We start from the raw sequence: 21,625 nt of genomic DNA, 5'->3' as shown, positions 1-21,625 counted from the left end.
TAAAGACTCAAAAGCAAAAAATCACAAGAGACCATGTTCCCTTCTTCTCAAAAGAAATACAAAAGAAACTTTTAAAAACACAAGTTGATCGTTCTCGTGAAAATAACGTGTGTGCAAAATCACACATCCAACATTCCACTTTTGGTCCCTATTCTAGATAAAATACTTGTTTTCAAAAAAAGGCACAAATGTATTATGTACAAAGCATTAATCACAATATTTTGCATATTTTATTATGGGAAATTTCAAATATTAAAGTGGACAGAATAGGCTAATGAATCCCCATGTATCCATCCCTCAGCTATTATCAACTAATGGCCAATCTTAATTTTTCTCAAGTCCCACCTACTTGCTCTCTCCAATAAGAAATATTTTAGAGCAGCTCACAGACAGACATATCATTTTTGTCACATTATTTTAACAGATTTACTGAAACATAATTGACATAAAATCAACTGCATGTGTTTAAAATGCACAGTTTGGTAAGTTTTAACATAGGTATACACTCCTGGAATTATCACCACAATCAAGATAACGAACACATCCATTACGCCCAAAAGTACCCTTATGCCTAGCAGTAATTTCTTCCTCTCAACCCTCCTGCTCTCCCAACCAGGCAACCACTGACCTATTTTCTATCACTTTAGTTATCAGTGGAGTCCTATGATATGTACTTTTTTTGGTCTATATTACATCACTCAGCCTAATTATTTTGAGATTCATCTATATTGTTGTTTGTATCAATGAGTTGTTTATCTACTTACCTGTTGATGGACACCTGGGTTGTTTCCAGTTTGAGGATATTACAAATTAAGCTGCTGTGAATATCCATCTACAATTCTCTGTAGAGACCCATTCTTTCATTACTCTTGGGGAAATATCTAGGAATGAAATATCTGGGTCATATGGTAGATACGTGTTTAACTTTTTAAAATTCCAAAACTCTTTTTCCAAAGTGGTTGTACCATTTTTTATTTCTACCAGCAATGTATAAGATTTCCAGTTGGCCTGCTGCCTTAAAAATACATGGTATTATCAATCTTTTTAAGTTTTAGCATTTTAATAGTTGTTTAGTGGTAGTTCGATGTGGTTTTATATTTCATTTCTCTGATGACACATAGTGTTGACTATATCTTCTTGTCCTTTATTGCCATCCATATATCTTCCTTGGTGAAGCATCTGTTCAAATCTTTTATCCATTTCTTTAATTAGATAGTTGTTTTCTTAAGTTTTAAAAGTTCCTTATCTATTGAGGATATAATTCCTTTATCAGACATGATTTGTTATGTATTTTCTATCAGTTTATGAAATTTTTGTTGTTGTTCTCTTAAAGGTCTTTCAAACAGTAGAAGTTCTACATGTTGATGAAATCTAATTCACCATCTTTTTCTCTTAAGGATTGTGCTTTCAGTGTCATATCTAGGAAATCTTTCCCTATCTTTGAAGTTACCAAGGTTTTTCTCCTAAAATTTCTTCTAGAGGTTTTATAGTTTTAGGTTTTACTTTGAATCTGTAATGCATTTAAAGTTAACTTCTGTATAGGATGTGAGTTCAACTTTTACTTATAAATATCCAATTTGTTGAAAATGTCTTTTCTCCACTGAATTGCTTTTGCATTGTTGCTAAAAATTGACCATATATGTGTGGGTCTATTTCTAGACTCTTCTGTTCTACTGTTCTACTCCTTATTCTTGACACTGATACCACACTGCTTTAGTTAGGTAATATAAGTCTTCAATCTTTGTTCTTTTTTTTTCCCCCAAAGTTGTCTTGGCTAGTCTAGGTTCTCTGATTTCCACATGAATTTTAGAGTTACCATGTCTAGTTTTTAAAGCGTCTGTTGATATTTAGATTGGGACTGCACTAAATCTGTGATCAATTTGGAAAGAATCAGCACCTTAAAAATTGAGTTGAGTTTTCCAACCCATGAATATGGTATATCTCCCCATTTATTTCAGGTCTTTTTAAATTTCACTCAGGAATGTTTTGTAGTTTTCAGTGCACAAGTCTTAAACAAATTTTGCCAAATTTATCCCCAAGTATTTCATATTTTTGATATTATAAACAATACTGTTCTTTTAAGATCAATTTCCCATGTTTTACATTACTACCACTATTTTTTGTTGAGCTATAATTGACAAAACATTTTATTAGTTTCAGGTGTACAACATAATGATTCTCATTCTTAGTTGCTAACATATAGAAGTACAATTAATTTTTATATTGGTCATGTATCCCACAGATTTGGCTAAACTCACTTAGTTCTAGAAACTTTTTTGATGATTCTAAAGGGCTTTCCAGTTTGATAATCACTGTCATCTGCAAATAAAGAGTTTTACTTCCTTCCTTCCAAACAGAATCCCTTTCATTTCTTCTCTTTTCATTACTGCACTGGCTAGAACCTCCAATACAAAGATAAGTAAAAGTGATGAGAGTGGCCATTTTTGCCTTGTTTCTGATGTGGGGCGGAAGGGGATTGGACATTCCATCTTTCACCATTAAATATGATAGTAGCTATAGGTTTTTCATACATGTGAGTGAATTTTTTTAACTCAAACACTGTAGCTTTTATCTCTAGAAGTTTTATTTTTGTCTTTTTCATATCTTCCATGTCTCTACTTAACATGTTAGTTTCCTGAACATTTGGAATACTGTTTTAATAACTTTTAATGCCCTTGCCTACTGATTCTATCATGTATCATTTCTGAGTTAGTTTCATTAGACTGATTTTTCTCTTCATTATGGGCTATATTTTTCTACTTCTTTGTATGCCTAAAACTTTTTGCTTGGGTGCCAGACATAGTACATTTTACCTTATTTGATGCCAGATATTTTTCTAGTCCTATATGTATTCTTGAAATTTGCTCTCACACATGGTTAAGTTACTTGGGAAGAATTTGATGCTGTTGAATCTTACTTTCAAGTTTTATTTGTGAGAATCAGACCTGCACTTAATCTAGGGCTAATTTTTTCCCAATACTGAGGTAAGACCCTTCGTAGAATTCTATCCAGTGCCCTGTGAAATATCACATTCTCCACTCTGGCAGTTGGGAACAAGCACTATTCTGGAACCAACATGAACTCTAGACACTGTTCCCTCTAACACTTTGCAGTGGTTCTTTCCCCTGCCTCAGTGGGTTTCCCCACAAGCATGCACTGATCAGTACTCAACCGAGTACTCAAAGGACACACTCCTGTCATCTCAGGATTGCTCTTTGTGCAGCTCTCTTCTCCTTTATTCTGCTCTGCAAACTCTGGCCACATTGCTTTCCCCAGACTCAGGAAAATTACTCTGGGAGATTACTAAAGGGCTTTCCAATTTGATAATCAAGTTTTCAAGTTACTCAAGTTTTCCCTGGCTTCCGCATTCCTGCACTGAGACCTGGTAACTTTCCTTAGGCATAAGCTGCTGCAATCGTTAAGTTCACCTCATTTGTTTCCCATCCTCCAGGGATCACTGTCTTTTGTTGCCTGACGCCCAATGTCTTGAAAGCCATTGTTACATATACTTTGTCCAGTTTTTCAGTTGTTACAGGTTGGAGGGTGAATCCAATTCTCCCCATTACTTCATTTTGACCAGAAACAGAACTACGACAATATTTTTAATAGCAAAACACTGGAGGCAAACTAAATCCCTTCAAGAGAAATGGTTAGAAGATTTATGGTAAGAAAATGTATATGTTGTCTTTGCTGAGTTGGCTTTTTTCAAAGGTAGCTTAGTGTCAATGTCCTCCAGTGAAAGACCTCTGGAACAGACCTATAGCTGAACAAGCTGGGTGATTTCTTGTTGAAACAAAGAAGACAGTACACCACAGGGAACCATGGGACATCTGCATAAGAGGCTGTTAGAAATGACCTAATGTAGAATTTGGGCTCATGTTCAGGATTCACTGGAGGATTCAGAGAAGCTAGCTTAACTCCAGACTGGATGCTGTCAGAAAGTAAAGGTAATCACATCTGTCAGATCGGCTATGATCAAAATGAACACAAACAACAAATGCTGACAAGGATGTGGAGAAAAGAAAACTGTTGGTGGGAATGTAAATTGGTGCAGCCCCTGGGAAAAACAGTATGGAGGTTTCTCAAAAAACTAAAGGTAGAACTACCCTATGACTCAGCAATTCCACTCCTGGGTATATATTCGAAAAAAACAAAAACAAAACACTAATTCGAAAAGATACATGCATCCCAATGTTCACAGCAGCGTTATTTACAATCACCAAGATATGGAAGCAACCTAAGTGCCCATCAACAGATGAATGGATAAAGAAGATGTTGTGTGTGTGTGTGTGTGTGTGTGTGTGTGTGTGTGTATATATATATATAAAATATATATATTGTTGTGTGTGTGTGTGTGTTTGCGTGTGTGTGTGTGTGTATATATATATACATATATAAAATATGTATATATATATATATATATATATATATATAACGGAATACTACTCAGCCATAAAAAAGGATGAAATTTTGCCATTTGCAGCAACATGGATGAACTTGGAGAGCACTATGCTAAGTGAAATAAGACAGAGAAAGACAAATACTGTATGATACTGCTTACATGCGGAATCTAAAAAATACAACAAACTAGTGACTATAACAAAAAGAAGCAGACTCACAGATATAGAGAACTAGTGGTTACCAGTGGGGAGAGGGAAGAAGAAAAGGGAAATATAGGAGTAGGGCATTAAGAGGCACAAACTATTAGATACAAAATAAGCTACAAGGATATATTGTCCAACACGGGGAATACAGCTGATATTTTACAGTGCCAATAAGTGGAGTATAACATTTAAAAGTTGTGAATCTCTATATTGTACACCTGTAACTTATACAATATTGTTCAGCAACTATACCTCAATTTAAAAAATGAAGAATAAGGTTTTTAAAAAAAAGGTAGAGGTAATCCTATATTTTGGTAGTTTAATAAATCCTACCTAGAAGGAAAGAGGAATAGAGGAAGGCTAAAGCTGTAAATGATAAAGAAAAAGAAAAAGAAAACAAAAAAGTGGCACTCACTCATATTATCCAGGACAGGGGGATGTTGGGTCATCTTTGTGGCTTACACAGTGATGCCTATTGTCTGTGCTCAATAGTCCCATTTCCATATTGACCCATCACACTCCCAGAGTAGTCCTGTCTGATGTTGATGTTCCACGGAATTGCTTATGTTAAGCAGGAGAACACCAAGGCCAGTTCCCAGAGGTCATGGTCTGTTTTTCTCTTTCTCATGATTAAGAGAACCACAACCTCCTAGCTCCACTGACAGAAAGACTAAACTATATAATTAGAGAATAAATCGATTCCCCCTCACTTGCAAGACTGGAGTCCACCCCCTCCACAGGCTTTGAGATCGAGCCCAGGAGAGCCACTCACTGAGGAAGCCACCAGAATTTCTTGGAAAATCAAAGTAATGGAGCCTCAGAATCAACTCCCATGTAGGAGAATACCCCTAAGAAGAGAGCTGGATTGCTGGTTAGAAGGGCTGAACGAGCATTTTGAAAATGAGGACGGGATGAACCCGAGGAGGGAGACCAGGACCGAAGAGAGCACACGTGGGCGCCATTTTTCTAATGAAGATCCAAGCACTGCAGAGTCCTCCCTTGTGTGGCTCACAGGGAAATCTGGCCTTAGCTATTGGTTCAGCCTCTCATGCCACAGTAGTCTTACAAGCGTGCCTGATCCTTGGGTAAAGAAACAACCCAGAGTATACGCCAGAGTCTTGGTGTAGAGAGGCCTCAGACAGTACAAGGTGGTCAAGAAAGACCTGGTCTGTTCCGTTCCTGGGATTCAACATGCTCGGACGGATAGTAGGCAATGGAACATACAGTAAAATAAGTGAAATCAAACGTCTTAATTGCCCCTGGAGGTTTCACATGGAACCATGCATTCCCGGTGCCTTGTCTACTAACCTGGTCTTACCCCCCGTTACCCCCCGGGCTGGGTTACTGCGACCTGCTCCTAACTGCGCCCCCTGCTTCCACTCTTCTCTCCCATGCTTTCTTCTCCAGAGGGCACAGTCAGCAAGGTCCTCTTAAAAGACCAATCAGATTGTGTCTCACACACACACATCCTCAAAAAAGGAAGAAGAAAAGAAAACATCCCTACCAGTGGTTTTCCCAGCTCCCAAAGGAAAAAGCTGCAGAGCCTTTCCCACGGCCTTTGTGATCTGGCCCCTGGCTCTTTCCATGGCCTCTTATCCCAACGCTCACATTTGCTCAGTGTTTTTCAATCACAGAATGCAGGGTATTAGGGTGCGGGGAGCTGCCAGGAAATCATCCCGGGGTCCTCACCAGCATGTGACATCATGGCAGAGAACAGAATGGTCAGCAAACTATAGGGAGTAAGGGCAAGGAGAGTTTAATATCACTTGCACTGCTGCGTCTGTGTGTGTCTGCATTAGTGTCCTAGGGCTGCCATGACAAAACACCATAAATTGGGTAACGTGAAGCAACAAACATGTATTGTGTCACTATTCTAGAATCCAAAAGTAAAAGACCAAGGTGTCATCAGGGCCACGCTCCTCTGAAACCTGTACGGGAATCGGGACTCCTTCATTGCCTCTTCTAGCCGCTGGTAGTTGCTGGAAATCCCTGGAATTTCTTGGCTTGTAGCTGCAGCACTTCAATCTCGGGCTCCATCATAACATGACACTCTCCCCATATGCACCTATGTCTCTGTGTCTCTTCCCTTCTCATAAGGACACCAGTCATTGTGATGCAGGGCCCACCCAGCATAACTTCATCTTAACTTATTACATCTGCAATGACCCTACTCCCAAATAAGGTCATATTCTGAGGTTACTGGGGGTTAAGATTTCAACATACCTTTTGTGGGTGAGGAGACACAATTCAACCCATAACAGTGTGTGCTGTACATTGGGTCAGGAAGTAAAATGTGCATCTTACTGTGTGTCACAGTCAAAACGGTTTGAAAACTCAACCTTGACCCTCCCCAGCCCTTCTTGGTTTTCGCACAACAACACAAGCATGCTGTCAATGCAGGGCCTCTGCATCCGCCACTCTCACAGTGTAGCCACGTGATCACTTCCTTTGTTTATCCGGGACTCCACTGAAGTGTCAGCTCCCCAGGGAGGACTTTCCCCTCCACGTCACTTAGACAGCACCTTCCGTCACTCTCCATCCTTTGACCCTGTTCTACTTTTCTTCAGAGCACATAGCACTCGCTAACAGTCTTTTATAAACACATTTACTTTTTTCCCCCTCCACTAAAAGGTAAGCATCATGTGGGGAGAAACGGTGCCTGCCTGTATCCCCAGCCTCTCGAACAGCACGCCCTCAAATAAGTGATGTTAAACGAATGAATCTGTATCTGTTGTGAAAATAAATGAAGACCAATCAAATGAGAACAAGATAAGGCTGTTTTTTCAGCACTTGCCATTGCAAAAGAGTCAGGCACCATCCCAGGTGTTTGGCAGAAACTCAGGCAGGCAGAGGGGTGGGAAAGCTTTACAGCAGAAACAAGAGAAAGATACAGGTGTACCCTGACTGCAGACACTTAGCATGGGGAAGCTGTAGGTAGGTCAACTAAGAAGGAAGGGGGTTTCCCTGGTGGCGCAGGGGTTAATAATTCACTTGCCAATACAGGGGACACGGGTTCAAGGCCTGGTCCGGGAAGATCCCACATGCTGCAGAGCAACTAAGCCCATGCGCCACAACTACTGAGCCCACGTGTCACAGCTACTGAAGCCCGTGTGCCTAGAGCTCGTGCTCTGCAACAAGAGAAGCCACTACAATGAGAAGCCCGCGCACCGCAACGAAGAGTAGCTCCCGCTCCCCGCAACTAGAGAAAGCCCATGCGTAGCAATGAAGTCCGATGCAGCCAAAAATAAATAAATAAATAAATTTTATAAGGAGGAAGGAATCCCATGTGATTGTTTAGGAGGTACCTATTTGACTTTCTCTGTTTGGTCCTAAATTGTAATCTGGGACAGAAATTAAGGGCTCTGTCACTAATTAATCAAGTCCTGGCTGTTTAGGGCTGATTGTGTAGAAGTTATTGTTTCACTTTCTGGCCTGATTGCTAGAGGTAATGGTCTGACTTCCTACAAGTGTGACTTGCAGACAGCAGGTTGGCTTCCTGGCTGATTAGTGCGGATTGTAGGTCAGAGCTTTATTTTTATATACAGTCTGGCCGTTCTCCATTTGTATGTTTATTCTCTCACTATAAAGAGAATTGTAAATGTATAGCAAAAGAAGTGGGTGGGCTATACCTGGAGGTAGGAGGTGAAGAAGGACTCACTTTTATTTTATACTTGTAGAATGCATTGTCTATATTTTTACAATAAGCTTGTATTCCTTTTAATTTAGAAAAATTTAATCAAAGAGTAAAATCAAGCAAAGGCAATTGCAAGCCACACTGCCTCATCTGATGTTTGCAAGTCCATATAGCGAAACTATTTGCTTAGTTACTGACGCTCCTGTATTCTTGGTTTTTATTTTCTTATTTTTCTGAAAATAAGTTAAACATTGTAAAAAATGTGTTAAAACCTCCTTTGGGAATTTCAGTTCATGTGTTCTGAGTGAACTTCTGATGATCCTTCATTTTCAACTGAACCTTTAACAACTAAATTTTTCATTCAACATTCAACTTCCCTAAAAAATGAGGGAAGTGTGATGACTGCCAGAATGCCAAGAATTCAAATTTGAGTCATTTGACTTGAAAGCTCTGCTTTCCTAGAGACAGAGCGCCATCTAGCGGACCTGTAGGATATTTTCAGTGATGACAAGCTTCACGTTGCATTTTTACAACTCTCAGCTGACTGGAAAAGCCCAGAAACCAAAACACTCCGTTCACCAAGCATTCTGGCTGTGGGAGGCTTTACTGTATTCATTTACTCTGGCTCTGGCTCTTGTCAAGGAAAATAGCCCATGTGGATCATTTACTAGTATGTTCTGTGAACACATTTGTTTCCAATGTAACTGCCAAGGAAATCACTGTACCTTGTACACAACTTCTTACAGGACTTGATCTAATGTGCTGTGATTATTTGCACCTTTGTCAGGTACCAGAGCCCAAAGATACATCTCTATACCCCTAGGCCCAGCTGAGTCCTTGTCACACAGAAGATGTTCAGTGTTTTGAAGGAATGGTAGATGCTCCCCACCCCACGGCAGAGATCAGAAAGAAATTCACTGAATTCATTCATAAGACATTCATACACAGTTGTCGAGAATACAGTGCTTTGTAAAAAAAAAAAAAAATATATATATATATATATATATATATGTATGTGTGTGTGTGTGTGTGTGTGTGTGTGTGTGTGTGTGTGTGTATATATATAAGCTCTCAGTGTGGAGAGGAAAAAAGTACACAAAGAACCATTTTCAAACCAGAAATAGTACATTCAGAGAAATGGTACAGAGGTCAACATTTCAGAGGGGTGAGAAATTACTTTCTGCCAGGATGACTCCTCACATTCCAAATTCACTTAAGAACAGACCCTAAAACCACTCAGATCAAGGCATCACTGTAACAGATAGAGGTATTCTGCTTGTAAAATCACCGTCCTCACAGGAGTGTACCTAATGTACTACCAACGAAAGCTTTACCTCAAGGTTTTCCCTGGCCACATATTGTTAGAATTATAATTAGTGTTTACTATAAAGCCTACCACAAAAATAAAGCCCTCACATTGATATACAACCTGAATTCTTCAATAACGTAGAGCAGATGTTCAGTCTATGCTCAGGGCTGCATGAAGCCCTGCTCACCCAAGGCAGGCTTCCCTGGAAGTTATTACACTTATGAGGAACCAGCTAGGGTGTCAGGAGCCAAACATCCTTTGCTTCCCTTTCTATCCCTCAATTCACGGATCTACACTTTGATGATGTCGGTGGACATTTTTTAAAACACATATTAAACAACTACTGTGATCAACACTTTCATTTGATTACTTTATATCATCCTCGTACACCCTGTGAAGGAGGAATTAATTTCTCCCATTTTATGAATGAAGACACAAAGCCTCAGAGTAAGAATTACTCGAGGTGAAGTAACTAGGGAGTCTCAGTCAGGATTTCAACCCCTGTCTCTTAACCTCAAGCCTAAGGCTCTTTGCACAAACAAAGCTGCCTCCAAGGCTGCTTGATTTCTGCAGCAAGGTCTCCCAGTAACCACCAGTCCTGCCGTTTATACGTATACACTAAGTAGCTCTGTAAGCTTAGACAGGTCACTTCAGCCCACTCTGCTCCAGTCTACTCAACTGCAATAAAGGTGAGAAAATTACACCAGTCTGGCCTACTTCCCAAGTTGCTCCAAGAGCACAGTCCGATGCAGGAAGCATAAGTATGTTGCTTAAAAGTACGGACCCCGGGGCCAGCTGCCTGGATGTAAATCCCACACGCACGACTTACTAACTGCACAGCCTTGATCCGGCTGCTTCATCTCTCTCAACTTCAGTTTCTTCATCCGCAACATGAGAAGAATGAGGAAACCTACCTCCTAAGACTGTTCTGAGAATTAAATAAAATAATTTAGATGAACTCCTTCGTAGGGTGCATGGAACGCAGCACTTGTAGAGGTTGTTATTAACAAATGCATCTAAAAGCACTTGGAAAAGAAGACGACTTCTTACAAGTATGGGATTATTATTATTGTCTATTCTAAGCCAAGATGATAGGCCTGCCTGGCCCTACCCTAAATTTTAACTTTTTTTCATTTATCTTTCGCAAAATTATTCTAAAAATATCAAGTGTTTTTGAGTACTGGAGACTCAAGCAGGGGACAACAGATGAACTCTCTGAGGAAGCCTGTATGTGTTAGAACTCCTGCAGAAAGACCCAACAGACTCGGCGTTAAATTTTAATGGAGGGCTTTTTACAAAACAGAGGGCAGGGCTCAGAGAACCTCCCTGTGATGGTGAGGCACCAGGAGTACAGAGGCTGAAAGTTCTGGTCCCCCCTCTGCCTGAGTAAATGTAGAGACAGTGGTGTTACCAGATCTGAGGAGAATTGGGGCCACCCCCAGCAAGGGTGCAGCCACTGGGGGAGAGAGAGGGGCCCACAGCCAAACCGGAATGGAAATTGAAGTCCAGGAGGCCCAGGATGCAATCCAAAGAGGGCAAGCCTCTCCGAGCCGGCACAGGATAGAGGATGGATGAGTAGAGATCTAGCGCAGCAGAAGGAGAGTGGCAGCACGTAGTCCTAAATGAGGACTAATCCTAAAATATACCTAGTCAAGTACAGAGTGACCCCCGTGAGCACAGAGGCCAGTCCTAACCTACTACTGAAGCGAGACAGCCTACTTTCAAATCCCAGCTCTATCATTTATTAGTCATTACTTATCTTCTCTGTGCTACAGTCTCTTCATCTGTAAAATTGGGATAATAGTAATACCCTCTAGGGTGGTTGTAGGAATTAAGTGAGTTACTATTTAAAGTATTCAGAGCAGCCCAGGACACTTAGTCAGCACTGGATGAATTTTAGTTACTACTATATTATTGTTATCCCTTGACCCTGGGGTGGGACTATGGGTATTTGTGTAGGTTTACATCATACATAAGTGAACCCTTTGGGTACTAAGAAAAGCACAGGGTCATGATTTTCATATGCCACAGACACCAACAAAACACACTGGCCCCCCACTGTACTCTGGGGGGAGGTGGACTTAATATGTAGAAACACAACCTACTGTCAATTAATCATCAAAACCCATCTTGGGGATCAGGCATTCTGTAGATTTCCTTCAGTCTGGGTTTCCCCTACTGGAGAAGGAAAAGGCGGTGCACTCAAAGGTTACACCTCTCCATGTGTCTTCTCAGGAAGTCCACCAAACACAGGAACATATATCAACACACATCCCCGTCCAGTTTTCCTTTTGAAGCAGCAAACATGACATTTCCCAGTTGGGCTTCCACTTGCTACTTTCCTTTGCTTCAGACCAAAATTGCTTTATTTCAATCTTTGCAGATGGTGTCAAGGTTCCCACTAGCAAAACCAGACGGAATTTGAAGCTGGTAAACAACAGCAGAGGAGCTGAGTCCCCAGAAGTCAGCCCAATGTTGCCATTGTCTGCGGTTCAGACTCAACAGCTGGCGGCTGGGCAAGTGTCCAATCCACAGGACACCCGGCATACGAGAATATAAGCACACGTTTGGAGACAGGGGAGGTTTGTTTGTTTGTTCTTTTAAGTAGAGGAGATAAAACAGAAGAATAACTAGAGAAAAAAAGAGTATGAATGAACTCCTTCGAGAGGCATCTGGAGAGAGGATCAAAGCAGCAAAATATTTGCCAACGGAAACACCAGGTGGACTTCAAAAGTATCAAATTTAAATCACACCAAGGTTCTCAGAACATAAAAGCACCCAAGTCTCTTGCTTCAAACACATTTACCTCAGACCTCAGAGATATAAATCAGCCTCATCTCTTCAAGATAAATCATCCCTACCTCATGCACAGCTACAAAGCATCCCATCCAGATGACTACCATTTCACCAAGAAAGGCTCATTTTAATTAAACTTCACTTTATAATCTTGAGCCTAAAGGGCTTTTGTGGGTTTGGTTTGGTTTGCCCCCAGCATCAAATATGTGTTGCCCTGGGAAAGCCATGGCTGTGTAGGGTTTGTCTTTACTTAGATTCAGACTATGGATATCGCAAACTTGTGGAACAGTTAAAAATTTTAGAGGTTTTACAACTATCATCCTACTGGTTTCTCACAAATACCATTTAAAGTAAATGGGACTAATTTTTTATTTTTTCCATCTTGCCCACCAGAAAACCAAGGCTTAGTTTTCAGTGTTAGTGACAGTCTTAGAAAGTCTTAGATAAAGCATTACGGCTGTTTCCAATACACACAATGTTAAGAGAAAATGTGTAGAAAATGTAAGTCAAATACTACAAAGGGAGGGGCAGTTTCCCAGCTGTTCCAGAAGGGCGAAATTGAATACAAGAACGTACGCAGCTTTGAAATGAAGTTGCTGCGTGAGACTATCATTTCAGTGAAATAGCCTATCAACTCGGACACACCATGAACTCATTTAAGGCTGAGGGCCCATGTGAACACTTGTTAACAGAAAAAGGGGAGGCCCTGAGAGAGATGTTTCTCTACCCCCAGCTGGTGACTGAAAAGAACAGGGATTAAAGCAGAGTTAGTGCACTGCTGAGAACAAAACCTCAAAATTCTCCCATGTGGAGTTCAAAGAAGGCCCAAGACTAAGGCGAGTCCCGGGTTCCCTCGGGATCCAAAAAGGCTAACGGGGCTTCCCAGCTTCTGTCATTGAGAAAGGAAAGAGGACTTGGAGAGAGGAGATGGCCTTGGGGGGCACTTCAACACTGTCGAGGGCAATTAACTCCCTCCTAAGAAGGTGAGTGGGCTTTTGAATGCCTCCCAACCCCCTCTTATATGGGTAGGGGGAGGGGCCTTCTAAACCCCTCACCACTGAGTTAGGGCTGGTAGTTATCTGGAAGCTGGTGAGTCAGCAGTAGAGAGTTCAGGAAAGATATGGCCAGTCATTCAGCAGAAAAAGGGCCAGGAAAGGGAGGCCCAGGGGATGCCTTCAGTCCCGCCATCTTTACTAACAAGGAGAGCGCCTAGCTGTAGGTAAAGTGGTCAGTACTGAAGTGGCTTAAGCTATTTGGCCAACACTCCCCAAGAGGACCATCTACTGACAGCTCTAGATAAATAATTTGGGGGGGAAAAAAACCACAGTTACAGAAAGACACAGAAGATGAAAAGGCAGAGGGCTATGTACCAGATGAAGGAACAAGAAAAAACCCCAGAAAAACAACTAAATGAAGTGGAGATAGGCAACCTTCCAGAAAAAGAATTCAGAATAATGATAGTGAAGATGATCCAGGACCTCGGAATAAGAATGGAGGCAAAGATTGAGAAGATGCAAGACATGATTAACAAAGACCTAGAAGAATTAAAGAACAAACAAACAGAGATGACCAATACAATAACTGAAATGAAAACTACACTAGAAGGAATCAATAGCAGAATAACTGAGGCAGAAGAACGGATAAGTGATCTGGAAGACAGAATGGTGGAATTCACTGCCATGGAACAGAATAAAGATAAAAGAATAAAAAGAAATGAAGACAGCCTAAGAGACCTCTGGGACAACATTAAACACAACAACATTCGCATTATAGGGGTCCCAGAAGGAGAAGAGAGAGAGAAAGGACCAGAGAAAATATTTGAAGAGATTATAGTCGAAAACTTCCCTAACATGGGAAAGGAAATAGCCACCCAAGTCCAGGAAGCGCAGAGAGTCCCATACAGAATAAACCCAAGGAGAAACACGCCGAGACACATAGTAATCAAAGTGGCAAAAATTAAAGACAAAGAAAAATTACTGAAAGCAGCAAGGGAAAAATGACAAATAACATACAAGGGAACTCCCATAAGGTTAACAGCTGATTTCTCAGCAGAAACTCTGCAAGCCAGAAGGGAGTGGCATGAAATACTTAAAGTGATGAAAGGGAAGAACCTACAACCAAGATTACTCTACCCAGCAAGGATCTCATTTAGATTTGATGGAGAAATCAAAAGCTTTACAGACAAGCAAAAGCTAAGAGAATTCAGCATCACCAAACCAGCTCTACAACAAATGCTAAAGGAACTTCTCTAAGTGGGAAACACAAGAGAAGAAAAGGACCTACAAAAACAAACCCAAAACAATTAAGAAAATGGTCATAGGGAGTCAGCTCTACCCACCACCAGAGCCTCCCATCAAGCCTCTTAGATAGCCTCAACCACCAGAGGGCAGACAACAGAAGCAAGAAAAACTACAATCCTGCAGCCTGTGGACCAAAAACCACAGTTACAGAAAGAAAGAGAAGATGAAAAGGCAGAGGGCTATGTACCAGATGAAGGAACAAGAAAAAACCCCAGAAAAACAACTAAATGAAGTGGAGATAGGCAACCTTCCAGAAAAAGAATTCAGAATAATGATAGTGAAGATGATCCAGGACCTCGGAATAAGAATGGAGGCAAAGATTGAGAAGATGCAAGAAATGATTAACAAAGACCTAGAAGAATTAAAGAACAAACAAACAGAGATGACCAATACAATAACTGAAATGAAAACTACACTAGAAGGAATCAATAGCAGAATAACTGAGGCAGAAGAACGGATAAGTGACCTGGAAGACAGAATGGTGGAATTCACTGCTGCGGAACAGACTAAAGAAAAAAGAATGAAAAGAAATGAAGACAGCATAAGAGACCTCTGGGACAACATTAAACGCAACAACATTCGCATTATAGGGGTCCCAGAAGGAGAAGAGAGAGAGAAAGGACCAGAGAAAATATTTGAAGAGATTATAGTCGAAAACTTCCCTAACATGGGAAAGGAAATAGCCACCCAAGTCCAGGAAGCGCAGAGAGTCCCATACAGAATAAACCCAAGGAGAAACACGCCGAGACACATAGTAATCAAAGTGGCAAAAATTAAAGACAAAGAAAAATTACTGAAAGCAGCAAGGGAAAAACGACAAATAACATACAAGGGAACTCCCATAAGGTTAACAGCTGATTTCTCAGCAGAAACTCTGCAAGCCAGAAGGGAGTGGCATGAAATACTTAAAGTGATGAAAGGGAAGAACCTACAACCAAGATTACTCTACCCAGCAAGGATCTCATTTAGATTTGATGGAGAAATCAAAAGCTTTACAGACAAGCAAAAGCTAAGAGAATTCAGCACCACCAAACCAGCTCTACAACAAATGCTAAAGGAACTTCTCTAAGTGGGAAACACAAGAGAAGAAAAGGACCTACAAAAACAAACCCAAGACAATTAAGAAAATGGTCATAGGAACATACATATCGATAATTACCTTAAACGTGAATGGATTAAATGCCCCAACCAAAAGACATAGACTGGCTGAATGGATACAAAAACAAGACCCATATATATGCTGTCTACAAGAGACCCACTTCAGACCTAGGGACACATACAGACTGAAAGTGAGGGGATGGAAAAAGATATTCCATGCAAATGGAAATCAAAAGAAAGCTGGAGTAGCTATACTCATATCAGATAAAATAGACTTTAAAATAAAGAATGTTACAAGAGACAAGGAAGGACACTACATAATGATCCAGGGATCAATCCAAGAAGAAGATATAACAATTATAAATATATATGCACCCAACATAGGAGCACCTCAATACATAAGGCAACTGCTAACAGCTATAAAAGAGGAAATCGACAGTAACACAATAATAGTGGGGGACTTTAACACCTCACTTACACCAATGGACAGATCATCCAAAATGAAAATAAATAAGGAAACAGAAGCTTTAAATGACACAATAGACCAGATAGATTTAATTGATATATATAGGACATTCCATCCAAAAACGGCAGATTACACGTTCTTCTCAAGTGCACACGGAACATTCTCCAGGATAGATCACATCTTGGGTCACAAATCAAGCCTCAGTAAATTTAAGAAAATTGAAATCATATCAAGCATCTTTTCTGACCACAACGCTATGAGATTAGAAATGAATTACAGGGAAAAAAACGTAAAAAAGACAAACACATGGAGGCTAAACAATACGTTATTAAATAACCAAGAGATCACTGAAGAAATCAAACAGGAAATAAAAAAATACCTAGAGACAAATGACAATGAAAACACGATGACCCAAAACCTATGGGATGCAGCAAAAGCGGTTCTAAGAGGGAAGTTTATAGCTATACAAGCCTACCTAAAGAAACAAGAAAAATCTCAAGTAAACAATCTAACATTACACCTAAAGAAACTAGAGAAAGAAGAACAAACAAAATCCAAAGTTAGCAGAAGGAAAGAAATCATAAAGATCAGGGCAGAAATAAATGAAATAGAAACAAAGAAAACAATAGCAAAGGTCAATAAAACTAAAAGTTGGTTCTTTGAGAAGATAAACAAAATTGATAAGCCATTAGCCAGACTCATCAAGAAAAAGAGGGAGAGGACTCAAATCAATAAAATCAGAAATGAAAAAGGAGAAGTTACAACAGACACCGCAGAAATACAAAACATCCTAAGAGACTACTACAAGCAACTTTATGCCAATAAAATGGACAACCTGGAAGAAATGGACAAATTCTTAGAAAGGTATAACCTTCCAAGACTGAATCAGGAAGAAACAGAAAATATCAACAGACCAATCACAAGTAATGAAATTGAAACTGTGATTAAAAATCTTCCAACAAACAAAAGTCCAGGACCAGATGGCTTCACAGGTGAATTCTATCAAACATTTAGAGAAGAGCTAACACCCATCCTTCTCAAACTCTTGCAAAAATATTCAGAGGAAGGAACTCTCCCAAACTCATTCTATGAGGCCACCATCACCCTGATACCAAAACCAGACAAAGACACTACAAAAAAAGAAAATTACAGACCAATATCACTGATGAATATAGATGCAAAAATCCTCAACAAAATACTAGCAAACAGAATCCAACAACACATTAAAAGGATCATACACCACGATCAAGTGGGATTTATCCCAGGGATGCAAGGATTCTTCAATATACGCAAATCAATCAATGTGATACACCATATTAACAAATTGAAGAATAAAAACCATATGATCATCTCAATAGCTGCAGAAAAAGCTTTTGACAAAATTCAACACCCATTTCTGATAAAAACTCTCCAGAAAGTGGGCATAGAGGGAACCTACCTCAACATAATAAAGGCCATATATGACAAACCCACAGCAAACATCATTCTCAATGGTGAAAAACTGAAAGCATTTCCTCTAAGATCAGGAACGAGACAAGGATGTCCACTCTCACCACTATTATTCAACATAGTTCTGGAAGTCCTAGCCACGGCAATCAGAGAAGAAAAAGAAATAAAAGGAATACAAATTGGAAAAGAAGAAGTAAAACTGTCACTGTTTGCGGATGACATGATACTATACATAGAGAATCCTAAAACTGCCACCAGAAAACTGCTAGAGCTGATTAATGAATATGGTAAAGTTGCAGGTTACAAAATTAATGCACAGAAATCTCTTGCATTCCTATACACTAATGATGAAAAATCTGAAAGAGAAATTATGGAAACACTCCCATTTACCATTGCAACAAAAAGAATAAAATACCTAGGAATAAACCTACCTAGGGAGACAAAAGACCTGTATGCAGAAAACTATAAGACACTGATGAAAGAAATTAAAGATGATACCAACAGATGGAGAGATATACCATGTTCTTGGATTGGAAGAATCAACATTGTGAAAATGAGTATACTACCCAAAGCAATCTACAGATTCAATGCAATCCCTATCAAATTACCAATGGCATTTTTTACGGAGCTAGAACAAATCATCTTAAAATTTGTATGGAGACACAAAAGACCCCGAATAGCCAAAGCAGTCTTGAGGCAAAAAAATGGAGCTGGAGGAATCAGACTCCCTGACTTCAGACTATACTACAAAGCTACAGTAATCAAGACAATATGGTACTGGCACAAAAACAGAAACATAGATCAATGGAACAAGATAGAAAGCCCAGAGATTAACCCACGCACCTATGGTCAACTAATCTATGACAAAGGAGGCAAAGATATACAATGGAGAAAAGACAGTCTCTTCAATAAGTGGTGCTGGGAAAACTGGACAGCCACATGTAAAAGAATGAAATTAGAATACTCCCTAACACCATACACAAAAATAAACTCAAAATGGATTAGAGACCTAAATATAAGACTGGACACTATAAAACTCTTAGAGGAAAACATAGGAAGAACACTCTTTGACATAAATCACAGCAAGATCTTTTTCGATCCACCTCCTAGAGTAATGGAAGTAAAAACAAAAATAAACAAGTGGGACCTAATGAAACTTCAAAGCTTTTGCACAGCAAAGGAAACCATAAACAAGACCAAAAGACAACCCTCAGAATGGGAGAAAATATTTGCAAATGAATCAACGGACAAAGGATTAATCTCCAAAATATAAAAACAGCTCATGCAGCTCAATATCAAAGAAACAAACACCCCAATCCAAAAATGGGCAGAAGACCTAAATAGACATTTCTCCAAAGAAGACATGCGGACAGCCACGAAGCACATGAAAAGATGCTCAACATCACTAATTATTAGAGAAATGCAAATCAAAACTACAATGAGGTATCACCTCAGTCCTGTTAGAATGGGCATCATCAGAAAATCTACAAACAACAAATGCTGGAGAGGGTGTGGAGAAAAGGGAACCCTCTTGCACTGTTGGTGGGAATGTGAATTGATACAGCCACTATGGAGAACAATATGGAGGTTCCTTAAAAAACTAAAAATAGAATTACCATATGACCCAGCAATCCCACTACTGGGCATATACCCAGAGAAAACCGTAATTCAAAAAGACACGTGCACCCGAATGTTCATTGCAGCACTATTTACAATAGCCAGGTCATGGAAGCAACCTAAATGCCCATCAACAGACGAATGGATAAAGAAGTTGTGGTACATATATACAATGGAATATTACTCAGCCATAAAAAGGAACGAAATTGAGTCATTTGTTGAGAAGTGGATGGATCTAGAGACTGTCATACAGAGTGAAGTAAGTCAGAAAGAGAAAAACAAATATCGTATATTAATGCATGTATGTGGAACCTAGAAAAATGGTACAGATGAGCCAGTTTGCAGGGCAGAAGTTGAGACACAGATGTAGAGAATGGACATATGGACACCAAGGGGGGAAAACTGCGATGAGGTGGGGATGGTGGTGTGCTGATTTGGGCGATTGGGATTGACATGTATACACTGATGTGTATAAAACTGATGCCTAATAAGAACCTGCAGTATAAAAAAACAAACAAAACAACTAATACTAAACTTTCATTGGGTTATTTGTATGGAAATATATTAATATAAATGTTTCAGACATTACATGAAATTTCTAAAAATCTTATATTTGTATTTGTATGTAAATATGTATGGAAATATGTTAATATAAATGTTTCAGACATTAAAAAAAAAAAAAAAGAAAAGAAAATGGTCATAGGAACATACATATCGATAATTACCTTAAACGTGAATGGATTAAATGCCCCAACCAAAAGACATAGACTGGCTGAATGGATACAAAAACAAGACCCATATATATGCTGTCTACAAGAGACCCACTTCAGACCTAGGGACACATACAGACTGAAAGTGAGGGGATGGAAAAAGATATTCCATGCAAATGGAAATCAAAAGAAAGCTGGAGTAGCTATACTCATATCAGATAAAATAGACTTTACAATAAAGAATGTTACAAGAGACAAGGAAGGACACTACATAATGATCCAGGGATCAATCCAAGAAGAAGATATAACAATTATAAATATATATGCACCCAACATAGGAGCACCTCAATACATAAGGCAACTGCTAACAGCTATAAAAGAGGAAATCGACAGTAACACAATAATAGTGGGGGACTTTAACACCTCACTTACACCAATGGACAGATCATCCAAAATGAAAATAAATAAGGAAACAGAAGCTTTAAATGACACAATAGACCAGATAGATTTAATTGATATATATAGGACATTCCATCCAAAAACGGCAGATTACACGTTCTTCTCAAGTGCACACGGAACATTCTCCAGGATAGATCACATCTTGGGTCACAAATGAAGCCTCAGTAAATTTAAGAAAATTGAAATCATATCAAGCATCTTTTCTGACCACAACGCTATGAGATTAGAAATGAATTACAGGGAAAAAAACGTAAAAAAGACAAACACATGGAGGCTAAACAATACGTTACTAAATAACCAAGAGATCACTGAAGAAATCAAACAGGAAATAAAAAAATACCTAGAGACAAATGACAATGAAAACACGACGACCCAAAACCTATGGGATGCAGCAAAAGCGGTTCTAAGAGGGAAGTTTATAGCTATACAAGCCTACCTAAAGAAACAAGAAAAATCTCAAGTAAACAATCTAACATTACACCTAAAGAAACTAGAGAAAGAAGAACAAACAAAACCCAAAGTTAGCAGAAGGAAAGAAATCATAAAGATCAGGGCAGAAATAAATGAAATAGAAACAAAGAAAACAATAGCAAAGATCAATAAAACTAAAAGTTGGTTCTTTGAGAAGATAAACAAAATTGATAGGCCATTAGCCAGACTCATCAAGAAAAAGAGGGAGAGGACTCAAATCAATAAAATCAGAAATGAAAAAGGAGAAGTTACAACAGACACCGCAGAAATACAAAACATCCTAAGAGACTACTACAAGCAACTTTATGCCAATAAAATGGACAACCTGGAAGAAATGGACAAATTCTTAGAAAGGTATAACCTTCCAAGACTGAATCAGGAAGAAACAGAAAATATCAACAGACCAATCACAAGTAATGAAATTGAAACTGTGATTAAAAATCTTCCAACAAACAAAAGTCCAGGACCAGATGGCTTCACAGGTGAATTCTATCAAACATTTAGAGAAGAGCTAACACCCATCCTTCTCAAACTCTTGCAAAAATATTCAGAGGAAGGAACTCTCCCAAACTCATTCTATGAGGCCACCATCACCCTGATACCAAAACCAGACAAAGACACTACAAAAAAAGAAAATTACAGACCAATATCACTGATGAATATAGATGCAAAAATCCTCAACAAAATACTAGCAAACAGAATCCAACAACAC

This window comes from Balaenoptera acutorostrata, chromosome 13 (genome assembly GCF_949987535.1).
Source record: "Balaenoptera acutorostrata chromosome 13, mBalAcu1.1, whole genome shotgun sequence".
Lineage (NCBI taxonomy): Eukaryota > Metazoa > Chordata > Mammalia > Artiodactyla > Balaenopteridae > Balaenoptera > Balaenoptera acutorostrata.
Note: the sequence above shows the minus strand (reverse complement) of the source record.